The following is a 21,942-nucleotide window of genomic DNA, read 5'->3' on the forward strand; positions in this document are numbered from 1 at the left end:
CCCTCTTTTCCCCCTTTTTCTCCCTTTTTCCTTCTTCCCCCCCTTTTCCGCCTTTTCCCTCTTTCCCCCTTTATCCCTCTTTTCCCTCTTTCCGCCCTTTTCCCTCTTCCCCCCTTTTTCCCTCTTTTCCCTCTTTCCCCTTTATCCCTCTTTGCCCCCTTTTTCCCTCTTTTTCCTCTTCCCCCCCTCTTCCCCCTCTTTTCCCTCTTCCCCCTTTTTCCCTTTTCCCCCCTTTTCCCCCTTTTTCCTCTTTCCCCCCTTTTCTCCCCTTTTCCCTCTTCCCTCTTTTCCCTTCTTTCCCCCCTTTCCCTCTTTCCCCCTCTTTCCATCTTATCCCTCTTTTCCCCCTTTATCCCTGTTTCTTCCCTTTTCCCCCCCTTTCCCTCTTTCCTCGCTTTTTCCCTATTTTTCCCTCTTTCCCCCCTTTTTCCCTCTTTTCCCTCTTTCCTCGCTTTTTCCCTCTTTTTCCCTCTTTCCCCCCTTTTTCCCTCTTTCCCCCCTTTTTCCCCCTTTTCCCTCTTTCCTTGCTTTTTCCCCCTTTTCCTTCTTTCCCCCCTTTTCCCCTCTTTTCCCTTTTTCCCCCTTTTCCCTCTTTCCCCCCTTTTTCCCCCTTTCCCCCCTTTTCCCTCTTCCCCGTTTCCCTCTCCCGTTTTCCCGTCCCTCCTCCCATTCCCGTGCAGCCCAACCCCTTCCCCCCTTTTCCCCAGAGCAGTTTTCATACAGATCCCCCCTTTCCCCCCAGCCCCGAACCCCCGGGGGTTTCTCAGCATCAGCAGCCACTTCACTCCCCCCAATTTAACTCTTTGTGTCCCTTTTCCAGGCTCTTTGGGAGCCCGGGTGTCCTGGGGCCGCTCTGGTTTTTGCTCCGGGGTGTTTGGAGCCCGGTGACCATGGACCTGTTTCCCTTGGGCGACGAGCTGCGTGGCTTTGCCCAGAGCCCCGGGCTGCTCTGCGGGGAAGCGCTGGAGCCCGACCTGGAGCCCAGTCTGAGCCTGGAGCCCGACCTGAGCCTGGAGCCCGACCTGGAGCCCAACCTGAGCCTGGAGCCCAACCTGAGCCTGGAGCCCGACCTGAGCCTGGAGCCCAACCTGAGCCTTGAGCTCAGTATTTACTACTGATCAGTATTTAGTAATGATGGTCAGTATTTATTAATGATGATCAGTATTTATTAATGGTGATCAGTAATTATTAATAACGGCTAGTATTTATTAATGACGCTCAGTATTTATTAATGATGGTCAGTATTTATTAATGATGGTCAGTATTTATTAATGACGATCAGTATTAGTGGTGATCAGTAATTATTAATAACGGTATTTATTAATGACGATCAGTATTTATTAATGATGGTCAGTATTTATTAGGGACAATCAGCATTTATTAATGATGGTCAGTATTTATTAATGACGATCAGCATTATTAATAAGGATCAATATTTATTAATGGTGATCAGTATTTATTAATAACGACCAGTGTTTATTAGTGATGGTCAGTATTTATTAATGGTGATCAGTATTTATTAATGATGGTCAGTATTTATTAAGGACGATCAGTATTTATTAATGGTGATCAGTAATTATTAATAACAGTCAGTATTTATTAATGACGATCACTATTTATTAATGATGGTCAGTATTTATTAATGACGATCAGTATTATTAATGATGATCATTATTTATTAATGATGATCAGTATTTATTAATAACAATCAGTATTTATTAGTGACAGTCAGCATTTATTAAGGACAGTCAGTATTTATGAATGGTGGTCAGTATTTATTAAGGACATCAGTATTTATTAATGATAGTCAGTATTTATTAAGGACAATCAGTATTTATTAATGATGGTCAGTTTTTATTAATGGTGATCAGTATTTATTAATAAGGATCAGTATTAATGATGATCAGTATTTATTAATGATGGTCAGTATTTATTAATGACAATCGGCATTATTAATAAGGATCAATATTTATTAATGGTGATCATTTATTAATAACGATCAGTATTTATTAGTGATGGTCAGTATTTATTAATGGCGATCAGTATTTATTAATGATGGTCAGTATTTATTAATAGCGATCAGTATTTATTAATGACAATCAGTATTTATTAATGATGGTCAGTATTTATTAATAACGATTGGTATTTATTAATGATGATCAGTATTTATTAATGATGGTCAGTATTTATTAATGATGATCAGCAATATGAATAAGGATCAATATTTATTAATGGTGATCAGCATTTATTAATAATGATCAGTATGTATTAATAACGATCAGTATTAATGATAACCAGTATTTATTAATGATGGTCAGTATTTATTAATGGCGATCAGTATTTATTAATAACGATCAGTATTAATGATGATCAGTATTCATTAATGATGATCAGTATTTATTAATGACAATCAGCATTATTAATAAAGACCAATATTTATTAATGGTGATCAGCATTTATTAATAATGATCAGTATTTATTAATGATGGTCGGTATTTATTAACGGCGATCAGTATTTATTAAGGATGATCAGTATTTACTAATGACGGTCAGTATTTATTAACGGTGGCTGGTATTTATCAACAATCGGTATTGATTAACGGTCGCTATCTATTAATGATGAGCATTTATTAACGGCAGAGCAACCCCTGCCCGCCACCGTTGCTTCTCTCGTGCAGGGTGGGAACATCTACCGCCTGCCGACCGCGGCTGGGAGGAAAACGCCTGCGCCGGGCGGTGAGTGAACCCGTGGGAGCTTGAGGGCACGTTTGCCTTAAATCCTTGTTATTTAACCCTTTTGGCTTGAAACCTTTGAGACCGAACGCCGATTGATTCCACCGGGCAAGCTCCACCTGCCTGGAGCTTCAGTGCCGACTACGCCATCTGTTCTAAAAGCGCCGTGACTTTATCATGTTGATTTTTTTACCTATTTATCCTGATTTTTGTCACTTTAGCCGCTTGGCGGCTACTCCGGTTGAGGATGGCGGCGTCTCCATGTGCCGGAACCACGGGTGGTCGGTGGACGCCGAGAGGGGGCAGGTAACGGGCACCCATGGGTGCTGCTCATTGAGCGGGGATCTGAGCGAAGGCGGCGAGGGGGACGGCGGTGCCGTCGAAGCCCTTTGCGGGGGTCGTTACCAAATTGTGCGTAACTGGATGATTTGTGAAAGTCGCTGCCGATTGAGTGGAGACGACGGGGTGAGAAAACGAGAAACAGGGAATCGCTGCGGTGTAAAGATTCGCGTTGCGCGCTCCCGCCCGGTTTGGGTCGTGTTTAGCGTAGCGGGTTTTATTATCCTCGTTATATAATGGAGAAATAATTGGGAAGAGCAGTTTGCAAAGCGCTTTGATATCCTCCAGCGCCACTGACGCTCCCGGTTCCGTTTGTGCTCAGGTGCGCGACGCGGGCGATGCAAACACCGCGAAACCATCGTTGGGAGATGGAAACGGTGCCTCCGAACCCCCGACGCTGTCCGAAAACCCCCCTGGTGATCCCGGTGTTGGTTCCAGTGACAAGGAACGAGGTGGGTGAGGAGTACTTGGATGGTTGTGCGATGATTCGGCAACCGGCGGTGCCGGAGTCGCTTCCCAGAGCACCCGTGTGTGTGTCCCTGGCTGAACCAAGGGTGCTACGTGCCCCAGAACCCCCCAAATTACACCCAAATAACACCCAAATACACCCGGGAGTAACCCTAAGGACCCAGTAGTTGGGGGGTGTCAAGGGTTAAGATCGTGAAACTGTGGGGACCCCTAATGTCCCCAGGGGCCATTGTGACATCCTGGGGACCCTGCATTGTCCCCAGGGCCATTGTGACACCATGGGGACCCACTTTGTCCCCAGGGCCCATTGTGACGTCTCAGGATCCCCCATTGTCCCCAGGGCCCATTATGACATTCTGGGGACCCCAAATGTCCCCAGGGCCCATTGTGACATTCTGGGGACCCCCTTTGTCCCCAGGGCCCATTGTGACATCCCAGAACCCCAATTTGTCCTCAGGGCCCATTGTGACATCCTGGAGACCCCCTTTATCCCCAGAGCTCGTTGTCGCACCATGGGGACCCCCTTTGTCACTGGGGCCCATTGTGACATCCCAGGACCCCCCATTGTCCCCAGGGCCCATTGTGACACCGTGGGGACACCGCCTTTTCCCCAGGGCCCATTGTGACGTCTCAGGACCCCCTTTGTCCCCAGGGCCCACTGTGGCACCATGGGGACCCCCTTTGTCCTCTGGGCCCATTGTGACATTCCAGGACCCCACTTTGTCCCCAGGGCCCATTGTGACACCGTGGGGACCCCCCTTGTCCCCAGGGCCCATTGTGACAATTAAGGGACCCCCTTTGTCCCCAGGGCCCATTTTGACATCCCAGGACCCCACTTTGTCCCCAGTGCTCATTGTGAAATTCTGGGGACCCCCCTTGTCCTCAGGGCTCATTGTGACAGCCGAGGACCTTACTTTGTCCCCAGGGCCCATTGTGACATCCCAGGACCCCCCACTGTCTCCAGTGCCCATTGTGACATCATGGGGACCACCCTTTTTCCCCAGGGCTCATTGTGACGTCCCAGGACCCCTCGTTGTCCCCAGGCCCCATCGTGACATCCTGGGGACCCCCCTTGTCTCCAGGGCCCATAGTGGCACTGTGGGGACTCATCACTTGGGCCCATTGTGACATCCTGGAGACCCCCCTTTATCCCCAGGGCCCATTGTGACACCGTGGAGACCCCATTTGTCACTGGGGCCCATTGTGACATCCCAGGACACCCCATTGTCCCCAGGGCCCACTGAGACATCCCGGCGACCACCCTTTGTCCCCAGGCCCATTATGCACATTCAGGGGACACCCCTTTGTCCCCAAGGCCCATTGTGACATCCTGGGGAGACCCCATTGTCCCCAAGGCCCATTGTGGCACCATGGGGACCCCCTTTGTCCCCAGTGCCCATTGTGACATCTTAGGACCCCACTTTGTCCCCAGGGCCCATTGTGACATCCCAGGAGCCACCGTTGTCCCCAGTGTCCATTGTGGCATCCTGGGACCCCCGTTGTCCCCAGGGCCCATTGTGGCACCATGTGGACCCCCTTTTTCCCGAGGGCCCATTATAACGTCCCAGGACCCCCCATTGTCCCCAGGGACCATTGTGACACTGTGGGGACCCCCTTTGTCCCCAGGGCCCATTGTGACATCCTGGGGAATCCCTTTGTCTCCAGGGCCCATTGTGACGTCCCAGGACCCTGCTTTGTCCCTGGGGCCCATTGTGACATCCTGGGGAACCGCTTTGTCCCCAGGACCCATTGTGACGTCCCAGGACCCCCCCTTGTCCCCAGGGCTCATTGTGATGTCCCAGGATCCCCATTGTCCCCAGAGCCCATTGTGATGTCCTGGGAACCCCCTTTGACCCCAGGGTCCATTGTGACACCATGGGGACCCCCTCTTGTCCCCAGGGCCCATCGTGGCACCGTGGGGACCCCCTTGTCACTGGGGACCCATTGTGACACTATGGGGACCCCCCCTTGTCCCCAGGGCCCATTGTGACATCCTGGGACCCCCCTTTGTCCCCAGTGCTCATTGTGAAATCCTGGGGACCCACTTTGTCCCCAGGGCCCATTGTGGCACCATGGGGAGCGCCTTTGTCACTGGGGACCATTGTGACATTCCAGGATTTTACTTTGTCCCCGGGGCCCATTGTGACATCCTGGGGATCCCCCTTTGTCGCCAGGGCCCACTGTGACACCGTGGGCACCCTCTTTGTCCCATGGGCCCATTGTGACCTTCAAGGGACCCCCCATTGTCCCCAGGGCCCATTGTGACATCCTGGGTACCCCCTTTGTCCCCAAGAAGCATTGTGACATCCTAGTACCCCCCGCAGTCCCCAGGGCCCATTGTGACATCCTGGGGATCCCTTTGGCCCCAGGGCCCATTGTGACAGGGCGGGGATCCCCCTTGTCCCCAGGGCCCATTGTGAAACCGTGGGGACCCTCTTGTCCCCAGGGCCCATTGTGGCACCGTGGAGACCCCCCCTTTGTCTCCAGTGCCCATTGTGACATCCTGGGGACCCCCTTTGTCCCCAGTGCTCATTGTGACAGGGTGGGACCCCCCTTGTACCCAGGGCCCATTGTGACATCCTGGGGACCCCCTTTGTCCCCAGGGCCTATTGTGACATCCTGGGGAGTCCCCTTTATCCCCAGGGCCCATTCTGGCACCATGTGGACCCCCTTTGTCCCTAGGGTTCATTGTGACATCCCAGGACCCCCATTGTCCCCAGGGCCCATTGTGAACAACCTGGGGACCCCCCTTTTTCCCCGGGCCCATTGTGGCGTCCCAGGATGCTTCGTTGTCCCCTGGGCCCATTGTGACATCCCGGGGACCCCTTTTGTCCCCAGGGTCCATTGTGACATCCTGGGGCCTCCCTTTGTCCCCAGGGCCCATTGTGACATCGCAGGAGCCCCCATTGTCCCAAGGGCACATTGTTACATCCTGGGGACCCCCTTGTCCCCAGGGCCCATCGTGGCACCGTGGGGACCCCCCCTTTGTCTCCAGTGCCCATTGTGACATCCTTGGGACCCCCCTTGTCCCCAGGACCCGTTGTGACATCTTGGGGACCCCTATGTCACCAGAGCCCATTGTGATATCCTGGGGAGCCCCCTTTGTCCCCAGGGCCCATTGTGCACATCCTGTGGACCCCTCTTTGTCCCCAGGGCCCATTGTGATATCCTGGGGAGCCCTCTTTTTCCCCAGGGCCTATTGTGACATCCCAGGACCCCCCATTGTCCCCAGGGCCCATTGTGACACCGTGGAGACCCTCCTTGTCCTCAGGGCCCATTATGACATTCAGGGGACTCCTCTTTGTCCCCAGGGCCTATTGTGACATCCTGGGGACCCCCCTTTTCTCCAGGGCCCATTGTGACGTCCCAGGACCCCCTGTTGTTCCCCCGGCCCATTGTGAAATCCTGGAGACACCCTCTTTTTCCCCAAGGCCCATTGTGACATCCCACGACCCCCCATTGTCCCCAGGCCCCATTATGCACATCCTGCGGTCCCCCTTTATCCCCCGTCCCCATTCTGACACTGTGGGGACCCCCGTTGTCCCCAGGACCCATTGTGACATCCTGGGGAGCCCCTTTGTCCCCAGGGCCTATTGTGACATCCCAAAATCCCCCATTGTCCCCAGGGCTCATTGTGACACCGTGGGGACCCCCCCTTTTTCTCCAGTGCCCATTGTGACATCCTGGGGACCCCCCTTTGTCTCCAGGGCCCATTGTGACGTTCAGGGGAACCCCCTTTGTCCCCAGGGCCCATTGTGACATCCTGGGGACTCACTTTGTCCCCAGGGCCCATTGTGACATCCCAGGACCCCCCATTTTCCCCAGGGCGCATTGTGACATCCTGGGGACCCCCTTTGTCCCCAGGGGCCATTGTGACATACCAGGACCCACCCTTGTCCCCAGAGTCCATTGTGACATCCTGGGCAGCCCCCTTTGTCCCCAGGCCCATTGTGACATCCTGGGGACCCTGTTGTCTCAAGGGCCCATTGTGACACCGTGGGGACCCCCTTTGTCACTGGGGCCCATTGTGGCATACCAGGACTCCACTTTGTCCCCAGGGCCCATTGTGACATCCTGGGGACCCCTTTGTCCCCAGGCACCATTGTGACAGGGCGGGACACCCCTTGTCTCCAAGGCCCATTGTGACATCATGGGGATCCCATTTGTGCCCAGGGCCCATTGTTACATCCTGGGGACCCCCTTTGTCCCTAGGGTTCATTGTGACATCCCAGGACCCCCATTGTCCCCAGGGCCCATTGTGAACAACCTGGGGACCCCCATTTTTCCCCGGGCCCATTGTGGCGTCCCAGGATGCTTCGTTGTCCCCTGGGCCCATTGTGACATCCCGGGGACCCCTTTTGTCCCCAGGGTCCATTGTGACATCCTGGGGCCTCCCTTTGTCCCCAGGGCCCATTGTGACATCGCAGGAGCCCCCATTGTCCCAAGGGCACATTGTTACATCCTGGGGACCCCCTTGTCCCCAGGGCCCATCGTGGCACCGTGGGGACCCCCCCTTTGTCTCCAGTGCCCATTGTGACATCCTTGGGACCCCCCTTGTCCCCAGGACCCATTGTGCACATCCTGTGGACCCCTCTTTGTCCCCAGGGCCCATTGTGATATCCTGGGGAGCCCTCTTTTTCCCCAGGGCCTATTGTGACATCCTGGGGACCCCCTTTGTCCCCCGGGCCCATTGTGACATCCTGAAGACCCCCTTTGTCCCCAGGGCCTATTGTGACATCCCAGGACCCCCCCTTTTCTCCAGGGCCCATTGTGACGTCCCAGGACCCCCTATTGTCCCCAGAGCCCATTGTGACATCCCAGGACCCCCATTGTCCCCAGGCCCCATTATACACATCCTGGGGTCCCCCTTTATCCCCAGGGCCATTGTGACACCATGGGGACCCCCTTTGTCCCCAGGGCCCATTGTGACGTCCCAGGATGCCCCATTGTCCCCTGGGCCCATTGTGAAATCATGGGGACCCCCTTTGTCCCCAGGGCCTATTGTGACATCCCAGGACCCCCCATTGTCCCCAGGGCCCATTGTGACACCGTGGAGACCCTCCTTGTCCTCAGGGCCCATTATGACATTCAGGGGACTCCTCTTTGTCCCCAGGGACTATTGTGACATCCTGGGGACCCCCCTTTACTCCAGGGCCCATTGTGACACCGTGGAGACCCCATTTGTCACTGGGGCCCATTGTGACATCCCAGGACACCCCATTGTCCCCAGGGCCCACTGAGACATCCCGGCGACCACCCTTTGTCCCCAGGGCCCATTATGCACATTCAGGGGACACCCCTTTGTCCCCAAGGCCCATTGTGACATCCTGGGGAGACCCCATTGTCCCCAAGGCCCATTGTGGCACCATGGGGACCCCCTTTGTCCCCAGTGCCCATTGTGACATCTTAGGACCCCACTTTGTCCCCAGGGCCCATTGTGACATCCTGGGGACCACCTGTGTCCCCAGGGCCCATTGTGACATCCCAGGAGCCACCGTTGTCCCCAGGGCCCATTGTGACATCCTGGGGACCCCCTTGTCCCCAGTGTCCATTGTGGCATCCTGGGACCCCCGTTGTCCCCAGGGCCCATTCTGGCACCATGTGGACCCCCTTTTACCCGAGGGCCCATTATAACGTCCCAGGACCCCCCATTGTCCCCTGGGCCCATTGTGACATCCTGGGGTCCCCCTTTTGTCCCCTGGGCCCATTGTGACACCATGGGTACCCCCTTTGTCCCATGGGCCCATTGTGACATCCTGAAGACCCCCTTTGTCCCCAGGGCCTATTGTGACATCCCAGGACCCCCCCTTTTCTCCAGGGCCCATTGTGACGTCCCAGGACCCCCTATTGTCCCCAGAGCCCATTGTGACATCCCAGGACCCCCCATTGTCCCCAGGCCCCATTATACACATCCTGGGGTCCCCCTTTATCCCCAGGGCCATTGTGACACCATGGGGACCCCCTTTGTCCCCAGGGCCCATTGTGACGTCCCAGGATGCCCCATTGTCCCCTGGGCCCATTGTGAAATCATGGGGACCCCCTTTGTCCCCAGGGCCTATTGTGACATCCCAGGACCCCCCATTGTCCCCAGGGCCCATTGTGACACCGTGGAGACCCTCCTTGTCCTCAGGGCCCATTATGACATTCAGGGGACTCCTCTTTGTCCCCAGGGACTATTGTGACATCCTGGGGACCCCCCTTTACTCCAGGGCCCATTGTGACGTCCCAGGACCCCCTATTGTTCCCAGGGCCCATTGTGACATTCTGGGGACCCCAAATGTCCCCAGGGCCCGTTGTGACATCCTGGGGACCCCCTTTGTCCCCAGGGCCTATTGTGACATCCTGGGGAGTACCCTTTATCCCCAGGGACCATTATGACACTGTGGGGATCTCCTTTGTACCCAGGGACCATTGTGACACTGTGGGGACCCCCTTTGTCCCCAGGGCCCATTGTGACATCCTGGGGACCCCCCTTGTCCCCAGGGCCCATTGTGAAATCCGGGGAACCCCCTGGTCTCCAGGGCCCATAGTGGTACCGTGGGGACTCGTCCTGTCACTTGGGTCCATTGTGACACCATGGGGACCCCGCCTTTGTCTCCAGTACCCATTGTGACATCCTGGGGACCCCTTTGTCCCCGGGGCCCATTGTGACATCCTGGGGACCCCCCTTTGTCCCCAGGGCCCATTGTGACATCCCAGAACCCCAATTTGTCCTCAGGGCCCATTGTGACATCCTGGGGACCCCCTTGTCCCCAGGGCCCATCGTGGCACCGAGGGGACCCCCCCCCCCCCCCAGTCCCCAGGGCCCATTGTGGCACCATGGGGACCCCCTTTGTCACTGGGGCCCATTGTGACATCCCAGGACCCCACCTTCTCCCCAGGGTCCCTTCTGACAGGGTGGGGACCCCCCTTTCTCCCCAGGGCTCATTGTGACGTCCCAGGACCCCTCGTTGTCCCCAGTGCCCATTGTGACATCCTGGGGACCCCCCTTGTCCCCAGGGCCCATTGTGAAATCCGGGGAACCCCCTGGTCTCCAGGGCCCATGGTGGTACCGTGGGGACTCGTCCTGTCACTTGGGTCCATTGTGACACCATGGGGACCCCGCCTTTGTCCCCAGTACCCATTGTGACATCCTGGGGACCCCTTTGTCCCCGGGGCCCATTGTGACATCCTGGGGACCCCCCTTTGTCCCCAAGGCCCATTGTGACACCGTGGGGACCCCACTTCTTTCCAGGACCCATTGTGGCATTCTGGGGACTTCCTTTGTCCCCAGGGCCCATTGTGACATCCTGGAGACCCCCTTTATCCCCAGAGCTCGTTGTCGCACCATGGGGACCCCCTTTGTCACTGGGGCCCATTGTGACATCCCAGGACCCCCCATTGTCCCCAGGGCCCATTGTGACACCGTGGGGACCCCGCCTTTTCCCCAGGGCCCATTGTGACGTCTCAGGACCCCCTTTGTCCCCAGGGCCCACTGTGGCACCATGGGGACCCCCTTTGTCCTCTGGGCCCATTGTGACATTCCAGGACCCCACTTTGTCCCCAGGGCCCATTGTGACAATTAAGGTACCCCCTTTGTCCCCAGGGCCCATTTTGACATCCCAGGACCCCACTTTGTCCCCAGTGCTCATTGTGAAATTCTGGGGACCCCCCTTGTCCTCAGGGCTCATTGTGACAGCCGAGGACCTTACTTTGTCCCCAGGGCCCATTGTGACATCCCAGGACCCCCCACTGTCTCCAGTGCCCATTGTGACATCATGGGGACCACCCTTTTTCCCCAGGGCTCATTGTGACGTCCCAGGACCCCTCGTTGTCCCCAGGCCCCATCGTGACATCCTGGGGACCCCCCTTGTCTCCAGGGCCCATAGTGGCACTGTGGGGACTCATCACTTGGGCCCATTGTGACATCCTGGAGACCCCCCTTTATCCCCAGGGCCCATTGTGACACCGTGGAGACCCCATTTGTCACTGGGGCCCATTGTGACATCCCAGGACACCCCATTGTCCCCAGGGCCCACTGAGACATCCCGGCGACCACCCTTTGTCCCCAGGGCCCATTATGCACATTCAGGGGACACCCCTTTGTCCCCAAGGCCCATTGTGACATCCTGGGGAGACCCCATTGTCCCCAAGGCCCATTGTGGCACCATGGGGACCCCCTTTGTCCCCAGTGCCCATTGTGACATCTTAGGACCCCACTTTGTCCCCAGGGCCCATTGTGACATCCTGGGGACCACCTGTGTCCCCAGGGCCCATTGTGACATCAGGAGCCACCGTTGTCCCCAGGGCCCATTGTGACATCCCAGGACCCCCCATTTTCCCCAGGGCGCATTGTGACATCCTGGGGACCCCCTTTGTCCCCAGGGGCCATTGTGACATACCAGGACCCACCCTTGTCCCCAGAGTCCATTGTGACATCCTGGGCAGCCCCCTTTGTCCCCAGGCCCATTGTGACATCCTGGGGACCCTGTTGTCTCAAGGGCCCATTGTGACACCGTGGGGACCCCCTTTGTCACTGGGGCCCATTGTGGCATACCAGGACTCCACTTTGTCCCCAGGGCCCATTGTGACATCCTGGGGACCCCTTTGTCCCCAGGCACCATTGTGACAGGGCGGGACACCCCTTGTCTCCAAGGCCCATTGTGACATCATGGGGATCCCATTTGTGCCCAGGGCCCATTGTTACATCCTGGGGACCCCCTTTGTCCCTAGGGTTCATTGTGACATCCCAGGACCCCCATTGTCCCCAGGGCCCATTGTGAACAACCTGGGGACCCCCCTTTTTCCCCGGGCCCATTGTGGCGTCCCAGGATGCTTCGTTGTCCCCTGGGCCCATTGTGACATCCCGGGGACCCCTTTTGTCCCCAGGGTCCATTGTGACATCCTGGGGCCTCCCTTTGTCCCCAGGGCCCATTGTGACATCGCAGGAGCCCCCATTGTCCCAAGGGCACATTGTTACATCCTGGGGACCCCCTTGTCCCCAGGGCCCATCGTGGCACCGTGGGGACCCCCCCTTTGTCTCCAGTGCCCATTGTGACATCCTTGGGACCCCCCTTGTCCCCAGGACCCATTGTGCACATCCTGTGGACCCCTCTTTGTCCCCAGGGCCCATTGTGATATCCTGGGGAGCCCTCTTTTTCCCCAGGGCCTATTGTGACATCCTGGGGACCCCCTTTGTCCCCCGGGCCCATTGTGACATCCTGAAGACCCCCTTTGTCCCCAGGGCCTATTGTGACATCCCAGGACCCCCCCTTTTCTCCAGGGCCCATTGTGACGTCCCAGGACCCCCTATTGTCCCCAGAGCCCATTGTGACATCCCAGGACCCCCATTGTCCCCAGGCCCCATTATACACATCCTGGGGTCCCCCTTTATCCCCAGGGCCATTGTGACACCATGGGGACCCCCTTTGTCCCCAGGGCCCATTGTGACGTCCCAGGATGCCCCATTGTCCCCTGGGCCCATTGTGAAATCATGGGGACCCCCTTTGTCCCCAGGGCCTATTGTGACATCCCAGGACCCCCCATTGTCCCCAGGGCCCATTGTGACACCGTGGAGACCCTCCTTGTCCTCAGGGCCCATTATGACATTCAGGGGACTCCTCTTTGTCCCCAGGGACTATTGTGACATCCTGGGGACCCCCCTTTACTCCAGGGCCCATTGTGACACCGTGGAGACCCCATTTGTCACTGGGGCCCATTGTGACATCCCAGGACACCCCATTGTCCCCAGGGCCCACTGAGACATCCCGGCGACCACCCTTTGTCCCCAGGGCCCATTATGCACATTCAGGGGACACCCCTTTGTCCCCAAGGCCCATTGTGACATCCTGGGGAGACCCCATTGTCCCCAAGGCCCATTGTGGCACCATGGGGACCCCCTTTGTCCCCAGTGCCCATTGTGACATCTTAGGACCCCACTTTGTCCCCAGGGCCCATTGTGACATCCTGGGGACCACCTGTGTCCCCAGGGCCCATTGTGACATCCCAGGAGCCACCGTTGTCCCCAGGGCCCATTGTGACATCCTGGGGACCCCCTTGTCCCCAGTGTCCATTGTGGCATCCTGGGACCCCCGTTGTCCCCAGGGCCCATTCTGGCACCATGTGGACCCCCTTTTACCCGAGGGCCCATTATAACGTCCCAGGACCCCCCATTGTCCCCTGGGCCCATTGTGACATCCTGGGGTCCCCCTTTTGTCCCCTGGGCCCATTGTGACACCATGGGTACCCCCTTTGTCCCATGGGCCCATTGTGACATCCTGAAGACCCCCTTTGTCCCCAGGGCCTATTGTGACATCCCAGGACCCCCCCTTTTCTCCAGGGCCCATTGTGACGTCCCAGGACCCCCTATTGTCCCCAGAGCCCATTGTGACATCCCAGGACCCCCCATTGTCCCCAGGCCCCATTATACACATCCTGGGGTCCCCCTTTATCCCCAGGGCCATTGTGACACCATGGGGACCCCCTTTGTCCCCAGGGCCCATTGTGACGTCCCAGGATGCCCCATTGTCCCCTGGGCCCATTGTGAAATCATGGGGACCCCCTTTGTCCCCAGGGCCTATTGTGACATCCCAGGACCCCCCATTGTCCCCAGGGCCCATTGTGACACCGTGGAGACCCTCCTTGTCCTCAGGGCCCATTATGACATTCAGGGGACTCCTCTTTGTCCCCAGGGACTATTGTGACATCCTGGGGACCCCCCTTTACTCCAGGGCCCATTGTGACGTCCCAGGACCCCCTATTGTTCCCAGGGCCCATTGTGACATTCTGGGGACCCCAAATGTCCCCAGGGCCCGTTGTGACATCCTGGGGACCCCCTTTGTCCCCAGGGCCTATTGTGACATCCTGGGGAGTACCCTTTATCCCCAGGGACCATTATGACACTGTGGGGATCTCCTTTGTACCCAGGGACCATTGTGACACTGTGGGGACCCCCTTTGTCCCCAGGGCCCATTGTGACATCCTGGGGACCCCCCTTGTCCCCAGGGCCCATTGTGAAATCCGGGGAACCCCCTGGTCTCCAGGGCCCATAGTGGTACCGTGGGGACTCGTCCTGTCACTTGGGTCCATTGTGACACCATGGGGACCCCGCCTTTGTCTCCAGTACCCATTGTGACATCCTGGGGACCCCTTTGTCCCCGGGGCCCATTGTGACATCCTGGGGACCCCCCTTTGTCCCCAGGGCCCATTGTGACATCCCAGAACCCCAATTTGTCCTCAGGGCCCATTGTGACATCCTGGGGACCCCCTTGTCCCCAGGGCCCATCGTGGCACCGAGGGGACCCCCCCCCCCCCCCAGTCCCCAGGGCCCATTGTGGCACCATGGACACCCCCTTTGTCCCCAGGGCCCATTGTGACATCCCAGGACCCCACCTTCTCCCCAGGGTCCCTTCTGACAGGGTGGGGACCCCCCTTTCTCCCCAGGGCTCATTGTGACGTCCCAGGACCCCTCGTTGTCCCCAGTGCCCATTGTGACATCCTGGGGACCCCCCTTGTCCCCAGGGCCCATTGTGAAATCCGGGGAACCCCCTGGTCTCCAGGGCCCATGGTGGTACCGTGGGGACTCGTCCTGTCACTTGGGTCCATTGTGACACCATGGGGACCCCGCCTTTGTCCCCAGTACCCATTGTGACATCCTGGGGACCCCTTTGTCCCCGGGGCCCATTGTGACATCCTGGGGACCCCCCTTTGTCCCCAAGGCCCATTGTGACACGGTGGGGACCCCACTTCTTTCCAGGACCCATTGTGGCATTCTGGGGACTTCCTTTGTCCCCAGGGCCCATTGTGACATCCTGGAGACCCCCTTTATCCCCAGAGCTCGTTGTCGCACCATGGGGACCCCCTTTGTCACTGGGGCCCATTGTGACATCCCAGGACCCCCCATTGTCCCCAGGGCCCATTGTGACACCGTGGGGACCCCGCCTTTTCCCCAGGGCCCATTGTGACGTCTCAGGACCCCCTTTGTCCCCAGGGCCCACTGTGGCACCATGGGGACCCCCTTTGTCCTCTGGGCCCATTGTGACATTCCAGGACCCCACTTTGTCCCCAGGGCCCATTGTGACAATTAAGGTACCCCCTTTGTCCCCAGGGCCCATTTTGACATCCCAGGACCCCACTTTGTCCCCAGTGCTCATTGTGAAATTCTGGGGACCCCCCTTGTCCTCAGGGCTCATTGTGACAGCCGAGGACCTTACTTTGTCCCCAGGGCCCATTGTGACATCCCAGGACCCCCCACTGTCTCCAGTGCCCATTGTGACATCATGGGGACCACCCTTTTTCCCCAGGGCTCATTGTGACGTCCCAGGACCCCTCGTTGTCCCCAGGCCCCATCGTGACATCCTGGGGACCCCCCTTGTCTCCAGGGCCCATAGTGGCACTGTGGGGACTCATCACTTGGGCCCATTGTGACATCCTGGAGACCCCCCTTTATCCCCAGGGCCCATTGTGACACCGTGGAGACCCCATTTGTCACTGGGGCCCATTGTGACATCCCAGGACACCCCATTGTCCCCAGGGCCCACTGAGACATCCCGGCGACCACCCTTTGTCCCCAGGGCCCATTATGCACATTCAGGGGACACCCCTTTGTCCCCAAGGCCCATTGTGACATCCTGGGGAGACCCCATTGTCCCCAAGGCCCATTGTGGCACCATGGGGACCCCCTTTGTCCCCAGTGCCCATTGTGACATCTTAGGACCCCACTTTGTCCCCAGGGCCCATTGTGACATCCTGGGGACCACCTGTGTCCCCAGGGCCCATTGTGACATCAGGAGCCACCGTTGTCCCCAGGGCCCATTGTGACATCCCAGGACCCCCCATTTTCCCCAGGGCGCATTGTGACATCCTGGGGACCCCCTTTGTCCCCAGGGGCCATTGTGACATACCAGGACCCACCCTTGTCCCCAGAGTCCATTGTGACATCCTGGGCAGCCCCCTTTGTCCCCAGGCCCATTGTGACATCCTGGGGACCCTGTTGTCTCAAGGGCCCATTGTGACACCGTGGGGACCCCCTTTGTCACTGGGGCCCATTGTGGCATACCAGGACTCCACTTTGTCCCCAGGGCCCATTGTGACATCCTGGGGACCCCTTTGTCCCCAGGCACCATTGTGACAGGGCGGGACACCCCTTGTCTCCAAGGCCCATTGTGACATCATGGGGATCCCATTTGTGCCCAGGGCCCATTGTTACATCCTGGGGACCCCCTTTGTCCCTAGGGTTCATTGTGACATCCCAGGACCCCCATTGTCCCCAGGGCCCATTGTGAACAACCTGGGGACCCCCCTTTTTCCCCGGGCCCATTGTGGCGTCCCAGGATGCTTCGTTGTCCCCTGGGCCCATTGTGACATCCCGGGGACCCCTTTTGTCCCCAGGGTCCATTGTGACATCCTGGGGCCTCCCTTTGTCCCCAGGGCCCATTGTGACATCGCAGGAGCCCCCATTGTCCCAAGGGCACATTGTTACATCCTGGGGACCCCCTTGTCCCCAGGGCCCATCGTGGCACCGTGGGGACCCCCCCTTTGTCTCCAGTGCCCATTGTGACATCCTTGGGACCCCCCTTGTCCCCAGGACCCATTGTGCACATCCTGTGGACCCCTCTTTGTCCCCAGGGCCCATTGTGATATCCTGGGGAGCCCTCTTTTTCCCCAGGGCCTATTGTGACATCCTGGGGACCCCCTTTGTCCCCCGGGCCCATTGTGACATCCTGAAGACCCCCTCTGTCCCCAAGGCCTATTGTGACATCCCAGGACCCCCCCTTTTCTCCAGGGCCCATTGTGACGTCCCAGGACCCCCTATTGTCCCCAGAGCCCATTGTGACATCCCAGGACCCCCATTGTCCCCAGGCCCCATTATACACATCCTGGGGTCCCCCTTTATCCCCAGGGTCATTGTGACACCATGGGGACCCCCTTTGTCCCCAGGGCCCATTGTGACGTCCCAGGATGCCCCATTGTCCCCTGGGCCCATTGTGAAATCATGGGGACCCCCTTTGTCCCCAGGGCCTATTGTGACATCCCAGGACCCCCCATTGTCCCCAGGGCCCATTGTGACACCGTGGAGACCCTCCTTGTCCTCAGGGCCCATTATGACATTCAGGGGACTCCTCTTTGTCCCCAGGGACTATTGTGACATCCTGGGGACCCCCCTTTACTCCAGGGCCCATTGTGACACCGTGGAGACCCCATTTGTCACTGGGGCCCATTGTGACATCCCAGGACACCCCATTGTCCCCAGGGCCCACTGAGACATCCCGGCGACCACCCTTTGTCCCCAGGGCCCATTATGCACATTCAGGGGACACCCCTTTGTCCCCAAGGCCCATTGTGACATCCTGGGGAGACCCCATTGTCCCCAAGGCCCATTGTGGCACCATGGGGACCCCCTTTGTCCCCAGTGCCCATTGTGACATCTTAGGACCCCACTTTGTCCCCAGGGCCCATTGTGACATCCTGGGGACCACCTGTGTCCCCAGGGCCCATTGTGACATCCCAGGAGCCACCGTTGTCCCCAGGGCCCATTGTGACATCCTGGGGACCCCCTTGTCCCCAGTGTCCATTGTGGCATCCTGGGACCCCCGTTGTCCCCAGGGCCCATTCTGGCACCATGTGGACCCCCTTTTACCCGAGGGCCCATTATAACGTCCCAGGACCCCCCATTGTCCCCTGGGCCCATTGTGACATCCTGGGGTACCCCTTTTGTCCCCTGGGCGCATTGTGACACCATGGGTACCCCCTTTGTCCCATGGGCCCATTGTGACATCCTGAAGACCCCCTTTGTCCCCAGGGCCTATTGTGACATCCCAGGACCCCCCCTTTTCTCCAGGGCCCATTGTGACGTCCCAGGACCCCCTATTGTCCCCAGAGCCCATTGTGACATCCCAGGAGCCCCCATTGTCCCCAGGCCCCATTATACACATCCTGGGGTCCCCCTTTATCCCCAGGGCCATTGTGACACCATGGGGACCCCCTTTGTCTCCAGGGCCCATTGTGACGTCCCAGGATGCCCCATTGTCCCCTGGGCCCATTGTGAAATCATGGGGACCCCCTTTGTCCCCAGGGCCTATTGTGACATCCCAGGACCCCCCATTGTCCCCAGGGCCCATTGTGACACCGTGGAGACCCTCCTTGTCCTCAGGGCCCATTATGACATTCAGGGGACTCCTCTTTGTCCCCAGGGACTATTGTGACATCCTGGGGACCCCCCTTTACTCCAGGGCCCATTGTGACGTCCCAGGACCCCCTATTGTTCCCAGGGCCCATTGTGACATTCTGGGGACCCCAAATGTCCCCAGGGCCCGTTGTGACATCCTGGGGACCCCCTTTGTCCCCAGGGCCTATTGTGACATCCTGGGGAGTACCCTTTATCCCCAGGGACCATTATGACACTGTGGGGATCTCCTTTATCCCCAGGGACCATTGTGACACTGTGGGGATCTCCTTTGTCCCCAGGGCCCATTGTGACATCCTGGGGACCCCCCTTGTCCCCAGGGCCCATTGTGAAATCCGGGGAACCCCCTGGTCTCCAGGGCCCATAGTGGTACCGTGGGGACTCGTCCTGTCACTTGGGTCCATTGTGACACCATGGGGACCCCGCCTTTGTCCCCAGTACCCATTGTGACATCCTGGGGACCCCTTTGTCCCCGGGGCCCATTGTGACATCCTGGGGACCCCCCTTTGTCCCCAAGGCCCATTGTGACACCGTGGGGACCCCACTTCTTTCCAGGACCCATTGTGGCATTCTGGGGACTTCCTTTGTCCCCAGGGCCCATTGTGACATCCTGGAGACCCCCTTTATCCCCAGAGCTCGTTGTCGCACCATGGGGACCCCCTTTGTCACTGGGGCCCATTGTGACATCCCAGGACCCCCCATTGTCCCCAGGGCCCATTGTGACACCGTGGGGACCCCGCCTTTTCCCCAGGGCCCATTGTGACGTCTCAGGACCCCCTTTGTCCCCAGGGCCCACTGTGGCACCATGGGGACCCCCTTTGTCCTCTGGGCCCATTGTGACATTCCAGGACCCCACTTTGTCCCCAGGGCCCATTGTGACAATTAAGGTACCCCCTTTGTCCCCAGGGCCCATTTTGACATCCCAGGACCCCACTTTGTCCCCAGTGCTCATTGTGAAATTCTGGGGACCCCCCTTGTCCTCAGGGCTCATTGTGACAGCCGAGGACCTTACTTTGTCCCCAGGGCCCATTGTGACATCCCAGGACCCCCCACTGTCTCCAGTGCCCATTGTGACATCATGGGGACCACCCTTTTTCCCCAGGGCTCATTGTGACGTCCCAGGACCCCTCGTTGTCCCCAGGCCCCATCGTGACATCCTGGGGACCCCCCTTGTCTCCAGGGCCCATAGTGGCACTGTGGGGACTCATCACTTGGGCCCATTGTGACATCCTGGAGACCCCCCTTTATCCCCAGGGCCCATTGTGACACCGTGGAGACCCCATTTGTCACTGGGGCCCATTGTGACATCCCAGGACACCCCATTGTCCCCAGGGCCCACTGAGACATCCCGGCGACCACCCTTTGTCCCCAGGGCCCATTATGCACATTCAGGGGACACCCCTTTGTCCCCAAGGCCCATTGTGACATCCTGGGGAGACCCCATTGTCCCCAAGGCCCATTGTGGCACCATGGGGACCCCCTTTGTCCCCAGTGCCCATTGTGACATCTTAGGACCCCACTTTGTCCCCAGGGCCCATTGTGACATCCTGGGGACCACCTGTGTCCCCAGGGCCCATTGTGACATCAGGAGCCACCGTTGTCCCCAGGGCCCATTGTGACATCCCAGGACCCCCCATTTTCCCCAGGGCGCATTGTGACATCCTGGGGACCCCCTTTGTCCCCAGGGGCCATTGTGACATACCAGGACCCACCCTTGTCCCCAGAGTCCATTGTGACATCCTGGGCAGCCCCCTTTGTCCCCAGGCCCATTGTGACATCCTGGGGACCCTGTTGTCTCAAGGGCCCATTGTGACACCGTGGGGACCCCCTTTGTCACTGGGGCCCATTGTGGCATACCAGGACTCCACTTTGTCCCCAGGGCCCATTGTGACATCCTGGGGACCCCTTTGTCCCCAGGCACCATTGTGACAGGGCGGGACACCCCTTGTCTCCAAGGCCCATTGTGACATCATGGGGATCCCATTTGTGCCCAGGGCCCATTGTTACATCCTGGGGACCCCCTTTGTCCCTAGGGTTCATTGTGACATCCCAGGACCCCCATTGTCCCCAGGGCCCATTGTGAACAACCTGGGGACCCCCCTTTTTCCCCGGGCCCATTGTGGCGTCCCAGGATGCTTCGTTGTCCCCTGGGCCCATTGTGACATCCCGGGGACCCCTTTTGTCCCCAGGGTCCATTGTGACATCCTGGGGCCTCCCTTTGTCCCCAGGGCCCATTGTGACATCGCAGGAGCCCCCATTGTCCCAAGGGCACATTGTTACATCCTGGGGACCCCCTTGTCCCCAGGGCCCATCGTGGCACCGTGGGGACCCCCCCTTTGTCTCCAGTGCCCATTGTGACATCCTTGGGACCCCCCTTGTCCCCAGGACCCATTGTGCACATCCTGTGGACCCCTCTTTGTCCCCAGGGCCCATTGTGATATCCTGGGGAGCCCTCTTTTTCCCCAGGGCCTATTGTGACATCCTGGGGACCCCCTTTGTCCCCCGGGCCCATTGTGACATCCTGAAGACCCCCTTTGTCCCCAGGGCCTATTGTGACATCCCAGGACCCCCCCTTTTCTCCAGGGCCCATTGTGACGTCCCAGGACCCCCTATTGTCCCCAGAGCCCATTGTGACATCCCAGGACCCCCATTGTCCCCAGGCCCCATTATACACATCCTGGGGTCCCCCTTTATCCCCAGGGTCATTGTGACACCATGGGGACCCCCTTTGTCCCCAGGGCCCATTGTGACGTCCCAGGATGCCCCATTGTCCCCTGGGCCCATTGTGAAATCATGGGGACCCCCTTTGTCCCCAGGGCCTATTGTGACATCCCAGGACCCCCCATTGTCCCCAGGGCCCATTGTGACACCGTGGAGACCCTCCTTGTCCTCAGGGCCCATTATGACATTCAGGGGACTCCTCTTTGTCCCCAGGGACTATTGTGACATCCTGGGGACCCCCCTTTACTCCAGGGCCCATTGTGACACCGTGGAGACCCCATTTGTCACTGGGGCCCATTGTGACATCCCAGGACACCCCATTGTCCCCAGGGCCCACTGAGACATCCCGGCGACCACCCTTTGTCCCCAGGGCCCATTATGCACATTCAGGGGACACCCCTTTGTCCCCAAGGCCCATTGTGACATCCTGGGGAGACCCCATTGTCCCCAAGGCCCATTGTGGCACCATGGGGACCCCCTTTGTCCCCAGTGCCCATTGTGACATCTTAGGACCCCAC

General features: G+C 58.2%; 1 long non-coding RNA gene across 1 annotated transcript; it reads left to right on the top strand.

Annotated features, from left to right (window-relative positions):
• The first annotated feature begins 1,017 nt into the window (after positions 1-1,017).
• Positions 1,018-3,095, top strand: LOC139826092 (uncharacterized). Its single transcript, XR_011736160.1, has 3 exons — positions 1,018-1,137; positions 2,679-2,736; positions 2,955-3,095. It is a non-coding gene; the product is annotated as an uncharacterized lncRNA (long non-coding RNA).
• Positions 3,096-21,942: the final 18,847 nt, after the last annotated feature.

This window comes from Patagioenas fasciata, chromosome 34 (assembly GCF_037038585.1).
Source record: "Patagioenas fasciata isolate bPatFas1 chromosome 34, bPatFas1.hap1, whole genome shotgun sequence".
In the NCBI taxonomy this organism is placed as follows: Eukaryota; Metazoa; Chordata; class Aves; order Columbiformes; family Columbidae; genus Patagioenas; species Patagioenas fasciata.